At 40.7% G+C, this 27,050-nt stretch overlaps 1 pseudogene; it reads right to left on the reverse strand.

Moving 5' to 3' along the window:
• LOC109308269 overlaps window positions 1-27,050 on the reverse strand; it is a 146,715-nt pseudogene that overhangs the window by 21,202 nt on the left and 98,463 nt on the right.

Here is a 27,050-nt window from a genome sequence, read left to right on the forward strand (position 1 = left end):
AGGGGTCCAGAGATTCAATTCATTGTTTTGAATCACTGTCCCAGTACCATTCAGCTAAATCCAAATCTGAAGATTTCATGCTGATTCAGAGAATCAGTGATTTGGCTGTAGACACAGCTTTAAATATTTTTTCTACATACCTCAAGGTACCAGGTGTAACTCGTGAATGCTGAGGTGGTGGGGTAGATGGAGTATCCCACAGGACTGCTGTGGGGCCCCGCACATTCTCAGTGGTGAACCCAGAAGTGGACCTCACCATGCTCCTCTGTCTTAGCAATCGGCTATGGGAGGAACCTAGGTGCACCCCACCCCCAGACCCAGAAGGCACCAGTTGCTGAGCCAGGGGTATCAGGGGCTCATCAGTCACTGAGCCCCTGTGCACTCTGTGGTGGACCCAGAAGTGGACTGGAAGTTTGTTTGGTTCACTTCCAGGTCTACTGTTGAGCAGACTGGGGACCCTCCTGCACTCCCATGGGAAGCTCCATCCACCCCATCTTCTCAGCATTCACAAGCTGCCTGATGCCTTGAGGTATGTCAAAAAATCATTTAAAGCTGCATCTATGTTCCAGTTATCAATTTGGAGGGTTTTGATTCGATTCAGAGAAATTAAAGGGTCTCCTGATTCGATTCAGATTCAGAGATTTAGCCACCGTATTGGGACAAATCTCCAACAAATTGAATCAGTGGCCAAAGCTTTGCCCAACCCTAATGTTTAGGTCTCATTGGCTCTGGAGCCATTCCAACACCGAGTTGGACCCAAATGTAAAACTGAAGCAGACACATGGATTATATAATTTATTCTAGATGCCAACAGCCCCCTGAGGACTGTTCCAGCAGCTGAAATTCACTTGACAGAGGGAACTTACCCATGGTCACTATGGGGAAGGGAAAAGGGACAGGCAGCCACTGTAGCTACAGCAAGTCTATACCACCTGGGGATTGCCTAATGAAGGATAAAATTAATGCATCATTGCAGTCTGTGCTTTGAAGAATCCCAAGGTAAAGGTACCATGTTGGCTTTATGCTAGCACAGGCTGCAAAATACTATATTTTGGACACAAAGGAAATGGGTAATCCATATGCCAGTACTAGCTGTGGGTTGGCAGCCTTGGGCAGCCCTTGCATGTTAGCAGCCTTGGACCCCAACCAGGAAATGGGTAAGCCATATGCCAGTACTAGCTGTGGGTTGGCAGGGAACGTTTAAGGGTGGGAAGATGTAAGATAAATGCCAGAGAAGTAAGTTTCACCAACCCCTGGCTAATAAAACCACTAAATAGCATTACTAGCCAGAGTAATTTTGAGAAGCTGCAAGCTCTAAATCAGTGGTTTTCAACCTTGTTTTCATTTGTGGATCCCCCACCCAATTTTGAATGGAAGTGCAGACAGTTTTCAATTGCAAGTGTGGGTGTTCACATACTTTTGATTGAACATAGTCTTCTTTTATAGAGCCCTTCAACAGACTACAGATCTTCAGGGGTCCACAGACCACGAGTTGAAAACCACTGCTCTAGATTAGGTCAAATCGGCCTCTGTACAATCTGGGCCAGGAAAAGATAGGAATAAAAGTCAGTTATAACAATATTGTTTCTCTTTCCCAGACCTTCCCTATGCCCCAGGTACAGTGAATTCAAAATTAACAGGAGTAAGCACTGGTCTTATATTACCCTGCTAACAAATCTAAGGGCAAATCATTGTTAAACCCAAAGCTACTTGTCAGCTATACTCCTTATATTATGCAACAAGTCATCCTTGAACATCAGAACAAAGAAAGAGAAGAAAAAGAAAAGAAAGGGTTATCAATACATGTGGCCAACAAATCTTAAGGCAGGTTACAAATATAAATAGCAGGGCATAGTGGTTAATTTATAAATTATCTTCTCCAGGACAAAGTAAAATATAACGCTTTTTTTTTTTTAATAAATTTTAGAAAGAGAGTGTTTATATCTTTGGAATTTTTAAAATATGTTTGAACACATCTACTTGTTACTGTTAGTAAAGATGCATGGGGATTATTATGAATAAAAAGAATACTACAGAATAAAAAGACATCAGGTTTCAAAAGAAGGGGGGAGGGAGAGAAAGGAGGAAAAAAGTTTTACTCATAGGTAGGTTTAGCCTGTGACCATCCATAGAGATTATGTACATCATAATGTCTAACTGGGCATCCACCTGGCAGGAACTATTGCCCTTCCTTGCATGTGGTTTTGAAACTCAGACTGTGTTTTCAAATCTAATGGAAATTAAATTCATATATTGGTACTGTCAAATAATTAAACACATTTAATAAATAAAATGTGTCACTCTATTAAGCCTTACAATTTGACTATTTTAATTCTCCTAAACCTCCAAATGTAATGTTTTTTATTTGGTTTATTTTTTGCTGTTTTATTTTTTTTTAAAGAATATCCTTTGAATACTAGTGCTTTCCAGTGGTCCTGAATACTAATAGAGGACTAATATCAGCTTCCTTAAGGATGCTGTTTCTTAGCCTGCATGAAAATACTCCACATCTTTATAAGCATCTCTAGTTATTCATATGACCTGCAAAATGTCTAAGAATGGGTGCAACTACATGTGCAATTAATGTGATAAAATAAACTTCAGCTCCCAGGAACAGCTTCTACACGTGTACCCAGGACAGAAGCACTTTGAGCCAGGGCAGAACAGCCCTGGGCTCACAGAGGGCAGGGAGGTAGGGACAGTTCTGGGCTCCGGGGTGGTGGCACTGGGTGGTGGAGGGGCTGGCTGGGGCACAAGGGTGCTAAAGTGCAGGCCTCAGTGGCAGACAGCCCCTGCACATTAGCAGCCTTGGGCCCCAAACAGCCCTTGTCACCACCTATACATGCATTTCAGGACAATTAAGTACCCTGTCATAAGATTGCACTATTCTCAACAGTTTTATCTTATGGCAGAGTTAATTTACTTCACCCTAATACTGGGACACTTGTAAATGGTGATGTTTTACTGCAGAGCTAATTAGTCAACTCTGCAGTAAAGCACATGCGTAGATGAATTTGGCTACAGTTGTTCAAATTTAGACTGAGACAGTATATATGAGATTTGAAAAAAGTAGCAAGCATAAAATAATCTAATAAAAATATGATTAATGCATGAGGGGCAAAAAGAACTCTCAGAGGAAGCCAAGCACATAATTATCCTTTCTGCCTTTGAAAATATCCATCTAAATAACTAGGAGCTATGTAAGCGTCTACTGAAGTTCTACATATTTCAGCAGTTTAAGCACAAGCCATTACTGTTACCTAAGCCAGTAGTGGTCCTGGATTCTGTAAGTGGTGGCACTTAGGGGTGACTGACAATAATATTTATATTTTATTATAAATTTAAAGTGCATTCCTTGAGCCATGGCCTATGACCTTTCAATTAAATTATTAAAAATTAGACCTCTTGCTAGAGATGAGAACTTGAAAGAATATTTTCAGACAAGGTTCTTTGGGTGAATCTGATATCTTTTATTAGACAAACTTAAACAATTTTTAAGCAAGCTTTTGGGTTCAAAAACCCTTCATCAGGCTGAGGAAGTTTCAGCAGTTGATGTGTGCTCTTCCTAGATGGAATGAAAAGTAAAGAAGCCAGAGGCTGGGCTGGTATGCAGATGATAACCAATCAGTGAAGATGTAGACTGGGGAGTCAATGGGTGAGAGAGAGGCTGGGTGGGGGGGAGAGAAAGAAGATGAATAGTGGAGAAGTACCTAGAGAGTCAGATGTCACGCAGGTTATAAAGTGACACCCGAAAGCTTGCTTAAAAATTGTTTCCCAACTATTTAAGTTGGTCTAATAAAAGAGATCAGATTCACCCAAATAACCTTGTCTGCCTATGTCTGTAGATGAACACGGCTACTACCTACACCTATAAAGAATATTTTCAAAACCCTTAAAAGTGAACTGTGCTGCTCATAAGAAAAAAATAAGATACTGTACCTACAAAACTGCACAAAATGCTTAGAGCCACATTTTCACATTTCTCTAAGGTCAGGTATCTAAATCCATACATAACTAGTTTTTAGAAATGTTGAGCAACCACGCTTCCTGCTGCAGGAGCTGTATGTACTCATTATCTCAGAAGATTGATTCAATGGGGTGGTAACAGATGTGCAAAAAACAATACCCCTCCCCCCCAGTGCTTTATCAGAAGCAGCAGCACCTTCATTTGACCTGGCTCCCCAGAGTCTGTATAGATTGGGTGCTTCAGTGGGGCTTTTTGGCAGCCCTGTTGTAGCACCTGATTTATATAGACATTCGGCGAGCCAGGTCAAACTAATGTAAGGACAGGCAATTATTTCAGGTGGAGGGCCACTTACTGAGTTTTGGTAAGATATCAAGGGCCGCATGGGTAACTAGTTGGGTTCTTAGGGTGCTTATGTAGGAAAAAGCAACTGCAGGTTTGATTTTCTTCAAGGAAAAAAGGGAATCAAACCAAAGGCACTCACTTCTTGACAAAATGCTCTGATAGTCTATCTACTGAAGAATACAGGGAGCTTCTCCTGTGGCTGTGGTTGAAAAGAAAGGAGAAGGGAGTTGTGTCCATGAGCAAATTAATGAACAGGCCAGCTGGGCCCAGGCCTAGAGCCCCTGCCTTGATGTGAATGAAACCGGTGGCTGGGTTGGGCTGGGCCAGGCTGCGCAAGCATGATGTGGTGGGCCATGGCTGCTGCATGCCACTGAAGCCAATCTGAGCCACGGCAGGGAAAGGGGCTGCCTCCAGAGCTTGGTCCATGCCATGTGCACATGGCAAGCAGTGGCTCCATACCCCAGTGGTGGCTCCAATACAGACCTGTGTGTGGTGGGGAGCCACGGCTCCTGCTCTGGGCCTGCATCCTGCTGTGGATGCTCCTCCCACTGTGCTGCCTGGGAACAGAGCCCATGGCTGCGAGGCAGGGGGGTTACCAGGCCCAGGGCCCCAATGAATCTTACTCCACCCCTGATTGCATCAGTGCGCATTTGTGTCAGTGTTCTTTGAGAACACTTACTGTTTCAAGCCCCCCTGTGGTAGGTATAAGTTGTGCATGAAGCTGCTCAGCACTGTCAAACTGAGGTGGTTTTGCGCATGTCCAGAAATGGAGCCTTCAGATGCCTAGAGAATTTTAAGGTAAAAAGTTGCAGTGCCATGAAGACTTGGGGCCTTCAAAGTTCAGCAATAGCTTACCCAAGCTATCGGGACAGCAGTATGGAAAGCCTAAATTCTACTTAAGCCCCACTTTAAGTTTCTAAGTCCTTTATTTTTTAGATCTGGCCCATGTTTGCAGACTCCCAAGTAATGGATTGAAAATTTTTTTCCTCGAACTCTAATTTCAATATGACAGAATGCAGGTTTGCATGTGTCAGTATTTTGATTGCATACCATGCATTCATTCATTTTCTCTTTGTAAAGCCCACTGACCAGATGCTACAGGAAGAAACAGACATATGAATGATTGCATCTCTGAATTTTGAAACATTTAATAGCTCGTGCATGGCTTCAGTTTTTGAATTATGTTGTCTACTGGTTAAAGTAATAAGCTACATGTAGCATCACTGAAAAATGTCAAACATTTTTTTGCATACTAGGCATGTCTGTTCTTTGATATAAGAATATAATATTTATTTGCCAACAGAAATTGTGTGCCCATTCTATTTTTGAAACAAACTAACTATCTCATCTAGCCTCATCTAGTTCTGGAGCTTGTCCTGCAGAGACAATAATTACAGCAAACTGTTTGATAGCCTTGTGTAGTCTCCAACTCAAGGGACTGAAGTAACAGAAGACTCAACCTAAAAACAATAGCTCAACATTCAAAAACCACAATGATGCTAATGAGGTAATGAAAGTAAAATATCTCAGTAATTAAGAATGAGGACTGCCTGTTGGCAAACAGCAATGTATTAATGAAACAGCAACATTTTGACCTTCAGTAATCCACTTGTAATGAACTCATCTAAAAATCTTTATGCTTACTTTCTGAGAGCAATCAGGAGCATGGTTATGCATGGTTACCTTTGTCAGTTGGATTTTTTATTTTTATTTTTTATTTTTTTTGGTATCATAAGGTAATATGGGAACAGTCACTCAGATAAACATTCATATTTAAAATTTCCTACTATAAAGGCATAACCTACATACTTCTGTTAGGTGCTCCAATACTGCAGCAACAGGGCTACATATATGTTGATTAGATTAAGTGGACAGAAAATAGAAATATTTGTCAATGATCTTTCAATCATTTGTCAATGATTCAATTTTGCAAGGTGTTTCTTGCTGATTCATCAGGACAGATGTGTTCAAAAAGTCATTCAAAATTTTAAATCCCTGACTAACTGAAGTCTATAAAAATGTGTTATAATGGCATATGTTTGAAACCTAAAGACATACATAATAGGGCTGTGCAAAGCTTCAGATGCTGACTGAATTCGGAGAAGATTCAGCCTGATTTGGTGGCAGAATCTCCAAATCCGAATCGAATCAGGGGACCAATAAAAGGGTCTGAATCAATTCTGAAGCTCTCTGAATCAATTTGGAAAAGATTCAGAGAAGTCTGGTGATTTGGGCAGTCTCTGCCCACTGCGCAGGGAGTTGGACTCGGAGCTCGTAAGTAAGGGGCAGGGGAGGTGGGGGCTGGAAGAGGGAGGAGCGCACCATGGGGGGACCCCTGTCAGGCCCCATCCCCTACCTGCTCCCCCAGACCCTCCAAGTGTCCCTGACCTCTGTCTACTCCCCGAGCCCTGCCCCTCATGGCTGCCCCTCCTGGCCCCAGTTCCTGGCTCTTTAAAAAAAAAGCCCCTACTCACTAGGTGCTGCCAGATTGAAGGGCAATCCCTGCTGCCCCCCACTGCCCCATGCTATGTGGGGGGCTCTGCCATGAGAACCCTGACCCTGCTGCTCCCCTAGCTCCACCCATAGCTGCCTTGCCCACCCCATCTCTGTCCCTTTAAGAAAAATAAAAGCCAGCTCCTTCAGTGGCCTAGGAGCTTCAAGGGGCTTGTGAAAGACCCCCCCTGCATGGGACAGGGGGCAGCAGGGATTGCCCCTAGGCCAGGCAGGAACTGGTGAGTTCAGGGGGTGTTTTTTGTTTTGTTTTTTCTTAAAGAGCCAGGACAGGGGACAGGCAGGGTAGCCATGGGGGGGAGGGTGCTGGGAAAACAGAAGGGGTGTTGGGGGGCTCATGCAGAGCCCCCATGCAACACGGGGCAGTGGGGGGTAGCGTGGATTGTCCCCCTACTAGGAAGCAGCCGGTAAGTGTGGGCTTATTTTTTTCAAAGTGCTGGGAGCTGGAGCAGGTGGGGCAACTATTGCCAGGGCAGCAGAATTGGGCAGGGAATAGGCCTGTGTGATTCAGAGATTTGGCAGAAGCTAAATCTCTGAATCAGATTCAGCTGAATCAATTTGGGACAGTGATTTGAATCACTGAACTGAATCACCATCCCCTGAATCAGCCAAATCCAAAGCGAATACTAGTTGCTTTGTACAGGCTTAATACCTGCACTAATAAACTCTATCACTACTTTTGGGAAGTGCCATATTCCTGCTTTGGACCATGAAGTCCAAGAGTTTTCATCACTTGGCAATTAAAAGGATTAAGAATTTTTTTTAAAGGAATCTGAAAGAGATGAAGGAGAAAAAGAAGTAAAAATTGGAATGGAAGAGAAAAGCAACTAGAGAAGATGGAAAGGGACCTGGGGGAATTAGTAGTAGTCAAGACAGAAATAGTAATTCTGTATTTACATACATCTCCCAAAATTATCATTACAAACTGTGGTGTCTTGAGCAGAAAAGCTGATTTTTCTGCCCAGAATAGCAGCAGTAGCATTTCTAATTCAGGCAGCAGTTAGGAAACCATTGACTTCAGGGTTCATTAGACTCTACTTGATTCCTTCTAACTAATCAAGTTACCCTTTATTCTACAATGTTGCTAGGGGATTTGCAATTTAGGTACTTCTGGTCTCTCTCCTCTTATTTCATAGAGCTGCTGACTATGTTAGCTCCTAGAATAGTCCAGTCTTCAGCAGCAGCTACAGTTTCAGCTTTTGGCACAGCAGCTGATAATTCAACTATGACAGGGTTAAAAACTATAGCTTTTTCCTGAGCAGGAAAAAGAATCAACTCTAAATTAATGTATGACCCTGCTGTATGCAGCCATAACTCTGGAAAAATATGTTTTCTTCATTTTGCCTTCCCAAAAATAAGGCATCTTCTTTGGGCTTATGTAGTACACAAGACGATACGGTACTACAAAATGAAGGTTTAAATATCCAATACTACATTGAAAAGGGCACAGACTTAAAAAAAGAGGAGAAAAGAAGAATCTAGAAAATATACTCTCGCTGCAGCACAAGGGGTTGGAAGTACATTGTAAGGAAGTACATATTCATCATTAACAGATAAGCAGTTTTCCAACTACCACCGGTGCACAACAATAAACAAATGAATCCACTGAAAGTTATGGTGCAATTCTGAGGTCCCCAGAATAATTTGAGCTCTGCTAATGATATAACAGAGTAAAATCCCATTACTTCATTCCTATATTATACCAGGACAAGTTGGTGTTTTACACTGAATCCCAACAAAAACCCTAGAATGAATAGCCACAATTTTGAGGTAGTTTAGATCTGTGTTTAAATCTCTGCACATGGCCCCTCTTCCCTAATATCTGGATCTGAAGAGGACAAACCTTCAGAAAATTCTGATCTGGCTGTGAACATGTTCTGAATTTTCCAGTTCAATAGTATTAAGATTTAAAACCAAATCTTCTTATGAAAGCTACAGAAGGACCTCAGAGAATTAAAGTAGCTTTTAGTTTAGTAGGAATTTCTAGCAATTAGAAAACAAAAAAATAATTAGAAAATAATCAGATAAAACAGACGCTTACAGTCCACAGGCCATCAAACTCAATACTTTTCTCTGGGTGACTGGGATTAGCATGAAATTTTGTTAATTTTGTTTCCTACCACTGAATTGTGCAAGAAGTCTGGGAAAGCTATATAAGCTTTGTATAGCTGACAAAATAACACAAAGCATAGATGTAAATGGAGCAGTCAGGTGTAACTACTGCATTTTTAGCCATAAACGTGCATATTTTTTGGATTTCATCATAGGTAAAATTTGCTTAGCTGTAACCTAAAACTTGTGATTTTCAAATAGCATAACTAGCATCCATTGAAAGAATCACATTTTGCAGGTGTAATTGCTTGGAAAATTTAATGCAGTTTGGAAAGATGCTTTAGAGTATTTTTGCAACTAAATTCTAACTAGCTTAACTGAATTATTACCTCTTGTATGCTAATCTTTTTCCCTTCTATCTCATCCTTTTCCCTTCTTCCTTCCCTTCTCTCTGTTTTTATTACTTACTATTTCTGATAGACATATATGTATTTCAGGCTGACATATACGCAATCAATAGGTATGTATTTATTATCATTATGTTGCAATTTACATAAAAATCAATATACAAAAAAACTTACTAATTGTCTGGGAAGTGTAACAGTATGGAAAACAAACATTTTAATTTTACAGAAGTTCTAAAATTAAACAGCTTGGCTTACTTGGAACTGAATACAGGTAATGAGATAATAGTAGAAAGTGTTAGTTTAGTTTTTTTACATTTAGTTTACTTTATTTTCATTTAGTTTTGCTTAACAAATAAATAAAGACAGCCAATTACTCCAATGTAATCAGAATGTAATTACTATATTTTTAAATAAATTGAGGCACAGAAAAGCCGCATGGTTTCCTGAAAATAACAAATAAATGTAAAATCAGGAAATCATCCTCAGAGTTCTGACTCTCAGAGTCTGATTTTCACTTGCATTAAAGCCACTTTACAATCCGCTGATTGTGTAAAATCAGGCATAAATTATATTTAAACCTACTTTGAGGCCATTTTACATTATCATTGTGTAAATGAAAACTAGCAGCTCATTTGGTGATGGCAAAGAACTCCAAAACAGAGCACCATAAATGGCTTAATTATAAATAAAAATCAGGCACCCCTTTACCTGCTCTCTCCAAAATAATAAACATGTTTTAGTCTATTTGGATCTCATACTATCTACTTCAGGAAGAGCACATTCCTTATTGAAGCCAGACTCTGTCAGTAGTCAAATCTTGAAGCCAGTAGGAAGGAAAGATGTTTTCTGTGAAAGACAACAAGAGCGGATTATAAACTAATCAATATTTTACAGAAACCTTTGGTCTCTGGTTTAATGTCTTATGTGTGCTAATAATATGATCTTTAAGCATTTAATTAATTCATGACTTTATTTACTACCTATATACAATCATTTCCCATGGATTCAAACAATGCAGGAAACTATTTGTCGCAAACACCTAGTAAAGTCAATGGGAATTAAAGTGAATCAGGAAATTCAGGGTCCAGAGTTAGCCCCATGGGCCATGTCCAGATGAGTGAAGCATGTTCAGTATGTTCAGGTGTTCTCCAAGCTGCAAGGGATAAGTGCAGGGATTTGTTTGCTTTTTTTGACCCCTGGATATCCCATGCCAAAAAAAAGTGAAGTGGCGCTCGCAGGGGTTGCGTGCACCATGTGAAAAGAAAGCTTGCCCAGCTGGAACCACACTCCAGCTACCAGCCAGGCTCTGTGCAGCAGTGTTGCCACTGCTGCAGCCCCCAGATCCCAGGTAAGGCTGCTGGGGCCAGCTCCATGCTGGCCCCAGGCTCCCCTACCCCACCCTGGTAACTTGCCACATGCCAGAGGCTGCGTGGCACAGGTGTTCTCTGGAGACAACTACTGGCAGCACAAGGTGTCCCACTGATAATTGTTAGGCCTCTGTGAAGCAGCTAGTATTTACTTTGGATTCAGCCAATTTGGGGGACAATGATTTGATTTGGTGATTCAAATCACTGTCCTGAATTGATTCAGACGAATCTGATTCAGAGATTTGGCCACCGCTGAATTGGCTGAATCTGCAAATCAAACAGGCTCCATCCCCTGCCCTGCCAATAAATTTTTACTTAAATGGAAGTCATATGTATCAGCGCTTTATGTGAAATATGCTTTGCTATTATCTATGAGTTTAAGGAACAGGTTAAGGGAAGGACGGGAAAGACATGAAGACTGACCAGAATAATGATGATGAATCTAATTACTTTTGCTTTTATTTTGTCAACAAATTTTGGCAATCCAGAGAAGTGTGGACTAAGCGTGACATATAACTGCCTTTCCATATAATCAATATCCGTGTATTGTACATCCTGTGGTTCATAAAACAATGCATGAAAATAAGCAACTATTTTTAAGTGCCTATTTATACCACAGTAGGTAAATCAAAAGAACTGCTGACTTTCTGAAAAGTAAGAGAGGAAACTGCTGTACCATCTAGCAAAATTATCTACTGAATGTATTTGTACAGTCCAAAAATCAAGTTCCATTTGCAATTAGACCTTTCATCTATTAAATTCATTTTGAACATAGAAAATTTACTATCCACTACAGATTAATAAAGGGACAAATGGTACTTTATTTCTATCTGTCTATCCATCCATCTCTCTGAATAAAGTCACACACGTGTATATTTTTCCTACACACACACACACACACACACACACACACACACACACCTATATATATAGGGAAAATATACGTATGTGTGAGTCAGTGCCTGAGAAATAAAGGTATTATCAGTTTGTATCATGCTAAGATGATTCTCTGTCAACTGAATCCTAATGAAGAAGTGCCATTAATGTGAAGCACCATTAGATAGGGCTCACGTGCATTTCAAATTTATTGCCTGCAGTAAAAAGCAGATGATTCTTCAAAGACCACCTGAACGTTCCAATACTAACATTAAATACATGTTGTTTTTTTCTCTTTCCCTCATTTGCTGTTCCTTTCAATTACTCACTAACCCATTATGGGTAGCTAAGTAAGAGCCCTGTCTTTTGGGAGGCCCAGAACAAGGCTGCCAACTGTCTGTAAATGTACAGCCAAGTAAAAAAATAGGGAAAAAATGCCTGTATGGAAAGTCTGTAAAAAAAGTGGAGCAGCAGTCTGTAAAAATACTAAACAATGATAAGCTTGATAGATAGAGGGAATAGCAGTACTCACCTGGTATCTGAGTGGGAGTGCAGCACCCTGCAGAGTGCTCTCGTGACTCTGTGAGCTCAGCGAGCTTTGGGTGCCTGGGAACCTGCAAAGACATTCCCCACCCCTGCCTATCCATGTGCTGCCACTACATTTCTGGCCAGCTTTTGTCTCTAGCAGCTGCTTTCCTTGAAGGTACAGGGTGGGGGGAATGCTGCAGGAAGGGAACTGTGAGCCAGAAGAGGGAGTGGTAGTGTGTGTGCGGATGGGAGAATGGGGTTAGCAGGGGTGGGACTGTGTGTGGTACAGCATGGTGTAAAACCACTGCTATAGTCAAGGAGGGTTGGCAGGCCACAACTTTTTTTTTCCTGACAATCTGCAAAATTTTTAGTGACAAAATAACTTTTTTTCTGACACACATGTTTTATATACTATACATGTACTCGTATTCCTTGGACCAGGCCCTAGATACCAGTGACAACGGTTGGGTTCAAATTTAAGGGTTTAACACCAAACATATGATAAATTAAAATTGGTTGTCTGTAAAAAAAAAAATAAAAAGTGCAGCTTGTCAATGAAAAAAATGTTCTCAGGTTGGCAAACCTGGCATAAAATCATTTACACAAAATCATCAGCGAAGTGTCAAGCAGGGAAACCTCCATTAATTCAATGAGGACTTATAGTAGGCAATCCAATTGAACAGTATGACGGCCTTTAGAAGGCTGAATCTAGCTCTTGGAGTACACAAAGAAGTGAAATTAAAGTATATATAGTATTCTTAATTATTCAATGGTTTCCTTTCTCTTTCTTTCTCTCTGTTTTTAGTGAGTAGTCTGAAAAGAAAGGTTTCAAGCAATACCACAAATTAAAAGTCCAAAAAGCATATATAGGGTATCTGAGCTGCTTTCATTTCCATATACAGATCAAAGACTCATTTCTGTATGCATACTGGCATAGCTGGAATCCCAAAGCCCAATAAGGTGGCATGAGTGGTCACCCTATCAACTAAAAATAAAATAGGAAAAAACAGAGTTTTGAAACTGGGCAATAAAAACCTACAAGAAAAAATAATGTATGGCTTGTAATATTGTATCAATCCTACTGCAGTGTATTCTTGAACAACAAACTCTGGAGTGGGGCTCAAAACCGCGTAAAAGTCCACAATTCCTCCAATTGTGCAATATGTCAGAGCAGGAGTTGGCTGGTATCTAGAACAGGAAAAAATCTAGAACAGGAAATGAGTAATCAGATAAAACTACTCGTATGAAAATGTTAATATTACTGTTATGTAAACACCATTAGAAAATAAAAGGTGAGGGTTTTTTTACCTATTGCATTACTGTTAAGTAAAATAATTCCATAAGCATTTCCATCATGTTCCAAGGCCATGAAGAAGGGGTAGAAACCATAAGAATTCACTTTTTACACTGTAATAAATAGTCATGTATTTTCTACTTACAATGAAATTATAAGGTTGAAGTAAATTATTGTGATAGTATAAGAGTAATAGAGTGATGCAGCCATGATGATCCAAATTTTAAGTCATTCCTGAATCTCTTCCCTTTCCTCCAAATGCCTCTTAGCCATATACCATCATCATGTAGAGATATACTATATTTAGTCAGTTAATAAGGAATAAAAGCCCCTTACACCTTGTAACTGAGAAGAAAGCAGTGCGGGGGCAGGCAGACACTGCATCTCCAGCTCTAGCCTGGGGTTGGAGCTGGATCTGGGGCAGCAGCTGTAGATACTTCCTCCCCACCTTTGTCTCCCCCTCTGTCCCATACCTCCTTACTTTTACTCCACACCAGCAGGCTTTGTCCTTGCTACAGCCTGGAGCATGGAGCACGTGCTCCAGCCCAGCCCTGTAGCAGCAGTGCTCTATGCTGCTATTACAGGACTGGGACGGAGTTATTGCTCAGTGCCTCAGGCTGCAGCAGGGATGAAGCCTGACAGCTTAGAGAAAAGGTAAGGCAGGGGGGATAGGCAGAGAGTAGGGGGGAGAGACTTTGGAGGGGAGAAATGGGAGGAAGGGAGGAGTGGGGACCTGAGGCTGGGGGTCACAGAACCAGTGTGAAGGGGGGAAGAAGCCGGGACCTGAGGCTGTGGTGGGGAGGGGGGAGCAGGCACAAGGAGGGGCAGTGGTTAATTGTGGAGGTTAGGCATCAGGAGTCAAGCTCTCTCACTCTCTAACCCTCTCATTGCCTGGCCCACTGTCCCCCACTGCCTCCCTACTGCCTCTCCCACTGCCTGTCCCCCACTACCTGCCTCAGTATTGCCCCCCTCATCACTCCTTCCCCCATCACCTGCAGTGGGAGGGGGGGTGAATTTAACATGATCCCTCGATAATTAGATTCCATACAGACAAAATTATAATAAATTTATAAATTTTCCATCCATAGAACCTAACTATGGGGGGGAGTGAAGGGAGGGGAAAGATCTTACTTTCACAGTTATCTTGTGTTTGGGCAAATATAGTAAATGCAGTTTCAAATCACACTGAAGTAAATACTTAAATTTCCCAGTCAAAGATGATTTTCATTAGCCTGACAGGATGAACTCAATATGTGAGAGAGCACTCAAGTGGGGAAAAAAAGGAATTGTACTACTGCATATTCCCAAATAAATATTGATAAATTCCCAAATAAATATTGATAAATTCCAGCTTTCCAAGCAGTTTCTACATACATATAAAAACATAAAACACATCATTCTCTGTTACATCTCTTATTTCAAAATACTAGCTATAATGATGGGGAAAAAATCATTTATGCTAAGTAGTTCTTGGATTGATGGAAAAGAGGTAGGTAGATAAAAAGGCAGAGACAAATGTTTTTACTATTTCATTTTAACCTTATAGTGGCTGCATCTACATGTGCAGTTTACACAGAGCAATAAATTCCAGTGCATATCACACTGAAGTTTATTGCTCCAGGAACCACAGCATGTTGAGCCAGGTCAGAGCAGCCCCAGCTGGCAGGGAGCCCAAGGGGGTCAGCCTGCCAGCCCAGGACTGCTCCAACTGGGCTCAATGTGCTGCAGAGGGGCTGACTGGAGCATGAGGGTGCTCCAGTGTTGTGTTAGCCAGCAGATGACCCCCCACACTGTAGCACCCTCATGCCCCAGCCAGCCCATCAGTGTCTACATGTGCGTTACTGTGCACTAAAGAACGCTTCCATGTGACAGTACTTGTGTTTACAAGCACTAAGCTATGGTAGAGTTAATTAATTTCCTGTGGCCTAACAGGACTGCATGTGTAAATGTTGAAACTTTACTGCAGAGCTAATTAGGAAGCTCCACAATAAATGTTTCATGTAGATGTGCCCACTGGCTGCAAACCTCATATCATCATATACAAAATAACATAACTATACATAAATATGCCATAACACTGATTTACCTGAAAATACTATTTTATCAAACAGTGATGTGGGGTTTCAAGAAATGTAGAGGAGACATAAGTAAATTATTGTGCAGGCAACCATTCCATGGTTTAGGAAAGTGACTATTTGTATTATACAATGCAACATCCTGAAATCGTAAATATCTCATGTATATATATGTGTGAGGAACAGGCAGGGGGATGATTTTTCATATATATATATATATATATATATATATGGGATATCATCTGTATTCCAAAAGTAAATAGCTGTGTAAAATCTTTTAAAGAGTTTAATGCCCCATAATATCAAAAACCACATTTGCTATGAACTACCTTAGCCTCAAGATCTTGGTCTGTTCTCAGAATCAAATTGATTTAGAGATGGCCATAAACTTATTTTGTATTATAAATATTTTTCATAGTACAAATTACCATGGACTGTGTGCCTAATTTTGTATCCAGAGAGTATTTTGACTTCAGTTGCCTTTGACTCTGGTCTTTTGAACATTAAAGAGGCCCAAGAAGTAGCTCAGGACTCAGATATGAAGTGCTGTAAAATAAGGGAGACCTTTATGCTGTGCCTTTCTGCCTGATTCATTCACGTAAATCAGGAAAACAGACAGGGTGTCACTGTCTGAGAACAACTTAGTCACATCTCAGTATCTGGCCTATAGTCTATATGCATATATCATCTATTATCCAAGGCAGAATTTGTTCTTTGGAACATTTAAGTTTTTGAAAAGTATTATCTATCTTCATAGAAGATCAAGCTGGGAATCCATAAATCTGTGTAAATCAAAGATAAAGAGCAGCAGCTTCAAGAGTAATCAAAGCTGAAATCAAAGACTACTTGCACCAAGCAGTTGGTCTTGTGTACATTTCCCAGGTGTTCCACTTCATATCACGCCAAAACATAGCGTGTTCAGTTTTCACCAAATCCATATACACACTGTGATGGGAGATGAGTAGAAATCTGAATGAACGTGTCACTAGAAGTGAAGCCAGGTACCTGAGAATCCCAACTGTAATAGCAAAAATAAATCACTCCATCATCAGTGAAGAATGGAAAGGAAATTATAAGAAAGGAGTTAAATTGTCTGTGTCACAGCACACATGCCCATGTACTGTCTCAGCACCTATCTAACACAACTTTCATTTCTTTTAGAAAAATGTATGTCTGACTGCTATGGTTGCACAGAAAACTTACAGAATGTGAACTAAATGTAGCAGACAGATCTACATCAGAACACCAGAGCTAACTAGAGACATTTGGGGAGATCAAATTGGGTTCAAAATGGCCACCCAATTTAAATGTAGTTTGTCCTGGTGCTGACCTTACACTTAGGATCTCATTCCCAGTAACCAGCAATCAGTCTAAACCTGTAACTGAACAGAGGTTCCATGCACAGAAACTGGTCTAAAAATTTCAGAAACCAGTTTAAAATGAACCTGGATCAATGTAGTATCAGACTTATTTGATTTACGTCAAACTGATGCATGGAACTTCCCCTGTGTAGTCCCAGGGTAGGGAAAACCTAGCCACTGGCCGCAGCCCCAAGGTTACTCTTTTCACACACCTCCCTTCCCTCACACTGGACTGTTTTTTGCACCCCCCCCCCCCCCCCCAGCCAGCCAGCTAGCTTTCTCAACCCCCATCCCACAAGCCACTTCATGTGCAGCCACTTTTTATCCCCATTCACCGCTGCTGGAGCTGAGCAAGTAAGTCCCAATGGGGAAAGGATTGGGAGGAATGGGGGTGCAGGTTAACTGTGGGGGAGGACCCACCCCACCCATGGGTTGTGCCTGCCCTCCCCCTCCCCTTGTGGGTCATGCTTGCCCCCACTACCTGACTCGCAGGTCAAGCCTCCCCACATCCCCCAGTGGGCCCATGATCTCCCCCAGCCTGCTGGATACCCAACCCCCCACTATCCCCCCAATCCTGACTTACCTGATTTTTTAATTGATTTAACCTCCCACTAATGCCTGGGAATGTCTGTACATAGCTCAAGAGCCTAGAATAACAGCTTTGAGAGGTATGAACTGCCCAGGCAGTGCAGGAAGGTTCATGAAAAACTTAGGTTGATATAAATATTGCCTAGAACAATATTTCACCGTTTCAAGGATGAATATGAAATATCTAATCATATATTTATTTAGAAAAGCATACAATAAATCTACCTATCTTATTTTTCCTGGCAAAAGCAATTTTGACTCCAACTGCCAGGACCATTTGTACCTTACTTTGAAATTTACAGTGCAGTACAGGACTATTTTACCAGACATGGAGATTACTGAATTTATGTATATAGCCAAATGGGCTCCAAAGTAACAAAGAAATAAAACACCCCACAGAGGCAAACCCTGGCCACTGAAAAAAGGAAATAAAATAGAAAGTCAGTCAATCAGAGCCCATGTCTAGTCACAAGGAAGCAAATCATCTTATAGTCACACCCATGACACCAAAAATAAAAATAAAAATAAAAATCAAGCAATACAATTTTTGAAGGAAATTAATTAAAAAGGATAATGCCCATGCAAAAGATGGGTGCAAACTGTAAATTAATCCAGCTAACTGAAAAGGGAATTACAGAGAAAAAATAAAATATTGTCATGCCACTTTACTGCAGTGGGAAAAATTTCAAAGACCAGTTATGCGAAAAGTGGGAAAGCATTTGGTCAACTGTGAGGGAGGTAGGGTGTTCTCAGTAAAACTAGTTTTATATAAGTTTTTCCATTAACAACTATTCTACAGGCTGTTCAGAAAACAATTCACATAATCCAGGCAGTGGCTGAGCAGACTTCAGGAAGAGAGGCTTTCATCTGACTGATTCCTTCCAGTTTGGGGGTTGTATATAAGAGTCTGTGAATTGTAAGAGCCATGCAGCACAGTGGATGCTAAGATGGTTTAGGACAATCAAAAATTTGAAAAATAAATATTTAGATAGTCAAAAAAAATGCTTATATAACAGTCCCTGCCCTTTTGCATCGAACCCGGATCTCAAATGGTTCATTCTGAACTGATGCTTCATAGAATCGACTCACAACTGTACTTCTAACACTGTTAGGGATATTTAATGATATTGGAACCTCATACCTTTTACTGTTATAATCACGGATCTGTAAAGGAGAAATTGGTTCACTTGAACAGGTATAAATTATTCATCTGTTGTGTACACTGATGACTCTTAAAATTTCAATCCTTTATTTCAATCACTTTCTCCCACATTAACTAAAGGGATATCATTCAGTCCTCTTTACACAAAAAGATTTCTAACAGAGAAAAACTTTTAAAGTGGCCAATACAGCTTTAAAAAATACAACAGATTAATCCAGTGGTTCTCAAACATTTCAGAGTCAAGGCACCCTCCCCAAGCAGACAAGATTGCTGGCTCCAGGCTCTTCCCAGAAAGAGGCGCCTGGGTGGAACACTTGCTCACCTCTGTTTCTGGAAAGAGAGTGACGTGGGCCAGAACAGGAAGGGCCGTGGCCCAAATTCTTGTGTGCTTATCAGACTTTTCAGACATCCCAAAGCAAGTGTGAGTATGTGCTGTAGCCCCGCATGCAGGATAGTTCTACATGGCTACTGCCACAGTGGCAGCATCTGTGTCACAGTACCCATGAGGATACTGTGGCCCATGTTGACCACGACTGAGAACCACTGGGCTAATTTCTGTTAGCTAAAAAAGGAAAAGTCTCTTGCAAATGTGCCTCAAGTAGAAGCATCCTCTTTCAGTACCACGTTCCTTTTTCTGCTGAGGGGCAGGAGAAGGGGGAGGGAGGCTGCCAATACACAGGGAGGATAGCAGCCAAAATGGTTGCCACCCCCACCCCTCACCATGGGTTGGCTGATAGGGCTGCCTATTATGTGGCCCCATCCCTTTCCACCAATTGGTGACAAGAGGTGGGTTTCAGCACTTGCAACCCATCAATGGTAAGGGGGCGGGGCCATCTGATGGACAGCCTTGGCAGCCAATCAGTGGTGAGAGGTGGAGCCACCAGGGTCCCTCAGCCACAGGTGTAGAGGGGGTCCCAGCCATGATAAGCCCTCAAAAATGGCAGCCAGCCCTGCAATCTGCCATGTAATCAGCTGGGTACATCCTCAAGCTGGACAGACCCCTAGTTATGGAGTACTGTTTTATTACCTACAGTTTACTAAAACCAATGCTTCAGGTTATTTATTTTATGATATGTTCTAAGTAGGAATATCCCAAAAAGTTAGCAAATAATATTTACTATCACTGTGTCGCTAATGATCAATACTTTCATCCTAATGACAAAGTTGTTAAAATTCTTCAAATTGAATTATTTTTAAGGTGCTCATATGTACGTTTAAGGAATCTTTTTTTTAAACAAATGAAACAATATTTACCTTAAATTGCAGTATATTATCGTAATGATATTTCACTTCCAAGAAAAGTATATCAATTGATATAGTAGGAGACTGAGAACAGCTAACATACTTAACATTTGTGCTGAGGTTTGCTGTTAAACCTGAAGTAGTATGCTGAATTTGATGGACAGGATAGCCAAGGTTGGGAGAGTTGTAACAGTAGGGAACATTTGGTACAGAAATGTGTTTCTGAAAATTATAATATTTTGTGTATTACTATTAGATAGCCTTAATTTGAAAACTTATAAAAGAAAATTCTACAGGCTCCCATTTTTAGAATGAAGCAATGTCATTTAAGAGTTCCTTGAAAAGATAGCAGATATTGTGGGGGCGGGGGGGAGGATGCCTTCAGCCCATGGTACTCTAAGACTGTGTATACACAGTCACATAACCTGGGGGAACCGTCCCAGGTTTGTTCTCCTGGTAGAAAAAAATATGTGGAGACACCTGGATTTGAATGCTGAGCCCCTGAAGAGGAAAGAGCTTGCAGTGCTGATGCTGCAGATCCAGGCCTTTTGTACCTACCTCAACATGCTCTGCAGCACAGGCAACTGGTAGGAGGGGCACGGGCTACCCCTGAGACTGATCCCCAACTTGGCACATCCTCGGTCTGCCCAGAGACAGAAAGCACAGAGCAGTGCACAGGGCAGCCCTGATCAACTGATTCACACTGCTCAGAGTCAGCCTGTGTCTCCCGGCATCAGTGTGGTGATTGTGGAGCACGTGTGTTCTGCCCCATTTGATTGAAGCAGCTGAGTCCAGCAAGCAACACACCTCCCTGGGAGGGAAGGTGAAAGGGGGGGTGCTGGAGATCTGCAGTATGGTTTCCCTCAGAACAGAACACACACAGACATCTGGATTCAATCCAAGACATCTGGATTCAATATACATCTTAGCCTCCACACTGAAGGCTGAATCAAGTCTTCCCAAAACTTCAAGGATTTCTTCTGACCTCTTGTTCCAGCTGAACCAATATTTACTTAGAGCCTGTTTTAGTGGTCAGAGAATTGTGCCTCATTCAAGTAGGCCTTGCACGTTCCGTGCCTGGGAGAAATGGTACCTGGCATTTGTATAAAGTTTATTCAATTCTGCATAATTTTACTTTTATTTGTTCCTCTCTTTCAAGAGCACTGCATTTTCTCTGAACTTGGGCCAGATCCTTTGCTGCTGCAAATGATTATAGGTTCATGAAGTTATTCTAAAAGAGATCTGGCAACTGTTTTTAAGAATCTGGCCATATGTTTTTAAAAAGTCTTATAGATGGAGAAATTTATCTCACAAATTCTATTCCAAACTTAGACTACCAGTTGTTTTTAAATATTAAACCATGGGGGGGGGAAAGATACTCATCTTAATCATTTACTTATAGTTCATGTTAGAGAAATATTTTTCTGCTTACATTCTAGATGCAGCCAATAAGCTCTCCATTTTTTTGCTGTTGCATTGGCAGCAGGATGACAGTTAAATCTTTCACTGTTACTGAGCATTTGAGTCCAAGATAGTAAATAAGACTTGCCTAATTCAAGCTTAAGCCCTGTTATATGGGCAACCTGTAAAAATATAACAATAATAAAAAAAATATTAAACTTACCTTAAGTCTATTTTTAAAATTCACTTCTTGGTTCATTTTCAGTTAGTAAATGATCATGGATCCACTAAAATCAATAGATTTTTGCACTGGAGTTATGACCACTGACAATAACTGAGGATCTGCTTCATAAAGCTGAATTAATTCATATTTTTACACCCAAGCTAAACATTTCACTTGAGTGCTGAAAACTTATACATCTAAATAAAACTGTGTAACCACCCATAGCTTCCATAGAAGTTAATGTTATTTATGTACCTAAATATAGATCTCTCTAAGAAAGACAACATTTAAAAAAAATTTTTATATCTAGAACTTTGATAAACTTTGAGCAAGAAATTGTAAAGACATTGTACAGTCCCAGAGAAAAAATTAGCAATTACAGTGCCTAAGCAAAGATGTTGTTAAGAAGTTGAAAGTGGAGGGGGTAGGGTGTTGGAATGCACTTCTGATGGAAAGATCGTAGGGACAAAGGCAGACTGGGAAATGCCTGGCGAGGCTGCAGAACTGTGGAGAATGACCAGGCGGCTGCAATGTGCTATAAGCTAACTCCGAGTCCACAGTGAGTTCTTGCAAAAAAAAAAAAAGCCATCAGGGTTGTATTGAAAGAACTGTCATCTGCAAATCAAAGGAAATTATTCTTTCATTGAATTTGGCAATGGTGATGCCTCACCTGAAATACTATGATGAGGTTTGAGCTTCACACTTCAAGCAAGACGTGGACAGCTTAAAAACAATACAGTAGAGTGACAAAATGATTAGAGATTATACAAAGAGGGGCAGGAGTTCAATCTTTGTTTTCCCGGATTTACATTATTGGAAGGATTGTAGCTGATAGTCTAAGCAGAATTTTGCACTACTCCATTTTGAGACACAGTAAGCACTGTTAATTCAAGAGCTAATCCACAGATTTTGATTTCCTCAAATTTGAAATTGTTTGGATCAGTGTAGTTCATGTGCAAAAACATTTGTTTGCAAACTATTCTAAAAGATAAAATAGTCATGTGAATGTTAGACATGTTATTGTGCTGCTCAAGATAGACATGTTAATGCCGTACACTCTCCTAGTTTACTGCCAAGAATTCTTTGATTAAATAACTCTTTGCAGTGCAATATACCATGAATCAGTCCTTTTATCTTTATCACCCTAATTGCTTTTGCAATTGGATGACACAGGGCCCCTCTACACATGCAGGTAAAGGTGCAATGGGATCGAATTTGCAAGCCCTACAACTGCACCTCCTGCCATGCCACATATGTATGGCAGGAAGTGCAATTATAGGATTGCACATTAGATCCCATTGCACCTTACTACCAGTGCAGGGGGAGCATGGACTCCCCCTGCACTGGCTCTCATGGTTGAGAGCCCTGTAGCTGATTGGGCTTGCAGGCAGAATGGCATTCTACCTGCCCCCTCCTCAGCAGTGCCTCGGAGATGATGAGACTTGCAGCTGTGGCAGCATACCCCTACTGTGAGCCCCATAGCTGACAATAAGGTTCACAGCAACAGGAGCGTTCCTGGCACTGCCCTGCTAGTAGCCTCACAGATGATGAGGCTCACAGTGGGAGCAGCATAAGGAAGAGTGCCATTGTCGGTGCGGGCTGGCAGCAGGTGGTACATCTCTGTAGCTGGAAGCCCCCTCAATTGATGGAGCTCCCAGCCACAGGGGAGCACCTGGCCATACATTCAATTAATGGTATAATAAGAACAAGCTACAAAGTTATTACAGATCTTTTTGTGGAGTAATTTTATAGCTTATTGCTTGTTTAATCATGCCATTAAATGGTTGACCATGTAGCTGGGTCACAGCTTAAAGTTAAACTGGTTAATCATGCCTTAATTTTGTTTCTGTAGAACAGGTCACCTCAATGAGGAGCAAAGCAATTTTATATACAGCCACCCAGCAAGTGTAATCTCATCAGCTATGATTTGAAGTAGACAGCTCAATAGTTAAGGATGACATATTTTTCTGTATACATCAGAGAATAAACCTTCTTTGATAAGAATACAAATAAGGCTATCAATTAGTACTCCGGTGGTACATTTTTAACAGCATGAACATTTGTCCATTCTTATATGGATAGACATCATTAAGATATTTACACTGGTAATCTGTCAATATTGTTTTGTATTGAACAGATGACAGCTTGACATAAGAGTAGGAGTTTCCATATCCTCTTGCCACCCTCCTCGGGACAGATGACTGTTAGATTATATAAAAATAAAGTAGGCAACTGATATAATAATGCTTACTTATCCCTCTGGAAAATTAAGGGTACTATGAGAAATTTTAAATAACATAGTATGTAATCTCTTTGTAATGTGTGAATTATGAAGTTGCTAAAAATCTTAAAATCTGAAAAAGAAAAAGACAAACCAAATATCCATATTGTTTTAACTTAATCAAGCTGCTAATATGGTTGCTTATATCAAAGATTAAAAAATGACACTGAGTTTTCTTCCTTAGGGAAATTTCCTGTTGCTGTGTTGAGAAGCGAAGACAAGTAATTGCCTTGCAGTTCTACTCCTTGATAAAGAGTTTCCTGTCAGTTTCATTATCTCCCAGTAAAAATAGGAATACTTTACGATGCTTCAAATCAGCTGGTATGGGGGAAGGGGCAGAAAAAACACAGTGCTTTAAGTCACTAAAAACATTATGAATTAAAATTAATATAATGTAAGGAGATGACTTTGAAAAAAATCTACTTACTTTCGAAACAGAAAATTGGTAGAAAATATAATTTTTATTTTCCACAGCACCTAGAAAGTTGAGAGGGAAGCACACACTTCATATGTAGCAGGGCAGAACAAGATAGCATTACTAATAAATTAAGTATAGGGTTGAACTACAATTAAACACCAACAGATTGCTAATCATTATGATTGTTGTTCTTACAGCTGTGCTCAGAGGCCCCACTCAGGATTGAGGCTCTGCCATGTTAGGTGCTATATAGACTAAGGCCAGACAATTCCTATCTTGAATAACTTCTAGTGAGGAGAACAATGAGGTTTAATACCCCATTCTCCTGTACATCTCAATAGAGAGCTCCCTGCTCCCTTTGCCTTTGCCTCAGGGGCCCATGTCAGCTGGTGTCCGGCCATGCCGCTCTCCCTTCTGTCTAGACAGCAGACAGGCAGGATCGACCCTGCTATCTGGAGCAGATAGCACAGCCGATCCAAGGGCTGAAAAGCATGCTGGGATCCGGGGAGACTCTGGTTTAACTTAAACCAGGAAGGGGTTTGGGACAGATATTCCATAAACTGGTTTAACCCAAATCAGTTAAGTCCGATATTACATTTAACCAGGTTTATCTTAAACCAATTTCAGCCATTTTGAAACTGGTTTATGTGCACTGAACTTATATTTTGTTACTGGTTTAAACCAGTTTTCAATCACTTAAACCAGTTTTTGATCACTTAAACTTCTGTCCCTAACCACTCTGAAATTTAAAGAAGCCTAAAAAATTTAGATGCCTACATCCTTTGCCTAAAAACAGAGTGCCTAAATTTAGCTTTTAAGCTGCTCTAAAAATATTAACCAATGACTTATAACTCAAAGTCCAAGCTTCTTTTAATTTCCAAAATCCAGTAAAAGCTCTGTTATCAAAATATGCTGGTTAAATGAGCGGCCCCAGCCACCGCTTCTCATGCCATGTCTGGGGCATCTCTCTGCCCTTCCCATGGTATTACTGCCCCTGCCGTTGCATCGCCACCACTCCCGCAGGACAGGGAGACAAGTCCCGCATAGGCCCACACAGCTTGTTATGCACTCAGGTCATGGGTGCTCAGCAGCACAGACTGCTTTGCCCCAAGCAATGGGGGTTCGGAGAAACTGGAAGTGCCATGGTGGGCACTTCAGGTACCACTTTATCTTACAGGGTGGCATGCCAGTTAGTGCAGCACGCCAGCTTGTAAGATGCCGGATAACAGAACTTTTACTGTATTTTTAGTCTCAAGATTGTGGTTAATTTTAGTACTTTAGCTAAATAAAATATCTGATTACTGTTTCTTTTGAAAACTAAATACTTCATTTAAAAGAATATATTTGGAGATTATTATTTTGATTATTTTGACATATATTAAACAGAAAACTCTTACTTAAAGCATGTATTGGCCTCACCCCTTGCTACCACTACAATACGACAAGGAATTGAGCTTCATTAACATCATCTGCGTTTTGGGATCTGCATCCACCCTATCTGTTTTGTCAAGGCAAATAGGTTATTTGCTTCCTCACCATCTGTCATTAAGGCACAATAGCAGTTATCTACTGTATCCAGTTACCCTTGGAATACCCTGCTCATCTATCTGGTCATGACTATTGTCTATTTACACTGGCGTGATCTCCCTATACTCACTTAGGACTTCACCTTACTACTGGATTTTGCAGCTAAATGTTGTGTCTTTGCAGCTTTGTTTCTAGTGGAGTTAACCTACATTTATACCAGTGCATTTGAGAGTGGGTATATTAAAATATCAAACCAGCAGACATTTTCAAATCATTATGCAGTATTTTAAAATGTTAAAAACAAAAAAATGTGCCACTAAGTTTTTAGCAGCTGTTACATTTTCTTCACTTGAAAGCTGGACATTTCAAATCGTTACTCAAATCTCACTGAACTATTTGTATAAATAAAAATGTGCAAGACTGGGATCTTTGGATTGTAACAGTTATCACCTGATCTAGTGGCAGGTCTAATAACTACCGTAATTTCAAAGTAGTGATGAGCATAAATGATATTTTGAGATATCTGCAACAACTGTAATGTGATATGAAAATATCTGTGATTTCTATTGGTGACAAAGTCACACGTACTGCTAATACTACTGTGGTTTGTTGCCTACATTCATAATTGAAGGAAATGCTAAATTTCAGTTAGAGGTTAGTGAAAATAAAGATGTAATCTTTTTCCCATCCAAGTTCACGGACCCCCTGAAATCTATCCGCAGATCCCTTGGGGATCTGTGGACCCCAGATTAAGAACCCCTAGCATCTGTTATATGTTATCTACTGGAACTAACCCTACATACCCATGTGGGGGAGATAAGGGGTAAGGGAATTGCAGAATTACACAATGAAAGTTACTCAGGATTCACAATGTAGTCCTCTGTGTACAAACTGGTAACAAAACAAGACCATATGTTTGCCCCCAAAATGTTGGGGATTAATTCAAAGAACTGGGATCAACACATTGTTTCTTTTTATGACCAGAGCACAAAATGCTTAGACACAGGAGTCGAGGTAGATGTGATCTACCTAGACTTTAAGAAGGCATTTGATACGGTATTACATTCCGTTCTTGTAAATAAACTGACAGGCTGTGATGTCATGATCAGATGCCTGGCAAATTGATTACATGATCAGTTGCCTGGCAAATTGGCTTAGGGGGTCACACCTAGAGAGTGGTGATGGATGGGTCAATATTAACCTAGAAAGATGTGGGCAATGGAGTCCCGCAAGGCTTAGTCCCTGGACCAGTGCTATTCAATGTCTTCATCGGTAATTTGGACAAGTCATAGTTGACTCCAAGATGAACAGAAGTCAGCAATGTGACAAAGTGATCAGCAAGGGTAACTGTACTTTATCATGAATTAGCAGATGCATGATGAACAGTGTCGGGGAAAACCGAAGGATCGGGCCCCAAGGTCACGGTGG

This window comes from Crocodylus porosus, unplaced genomic scaffold (assembly GCF_001723895.1).
Source record: "Crocodylus porosus isolate Cpor-Errol unplaced genomic scaffold, CroPor_comp1, whole genome shotgun sequence".
Taxonomy (NCBI): domain Eukaryota; kingdom Metazoa; phylum Chordata; order Crocodylia; family Crocodylidae; genus Crocodylus; species Crocodylus porosus.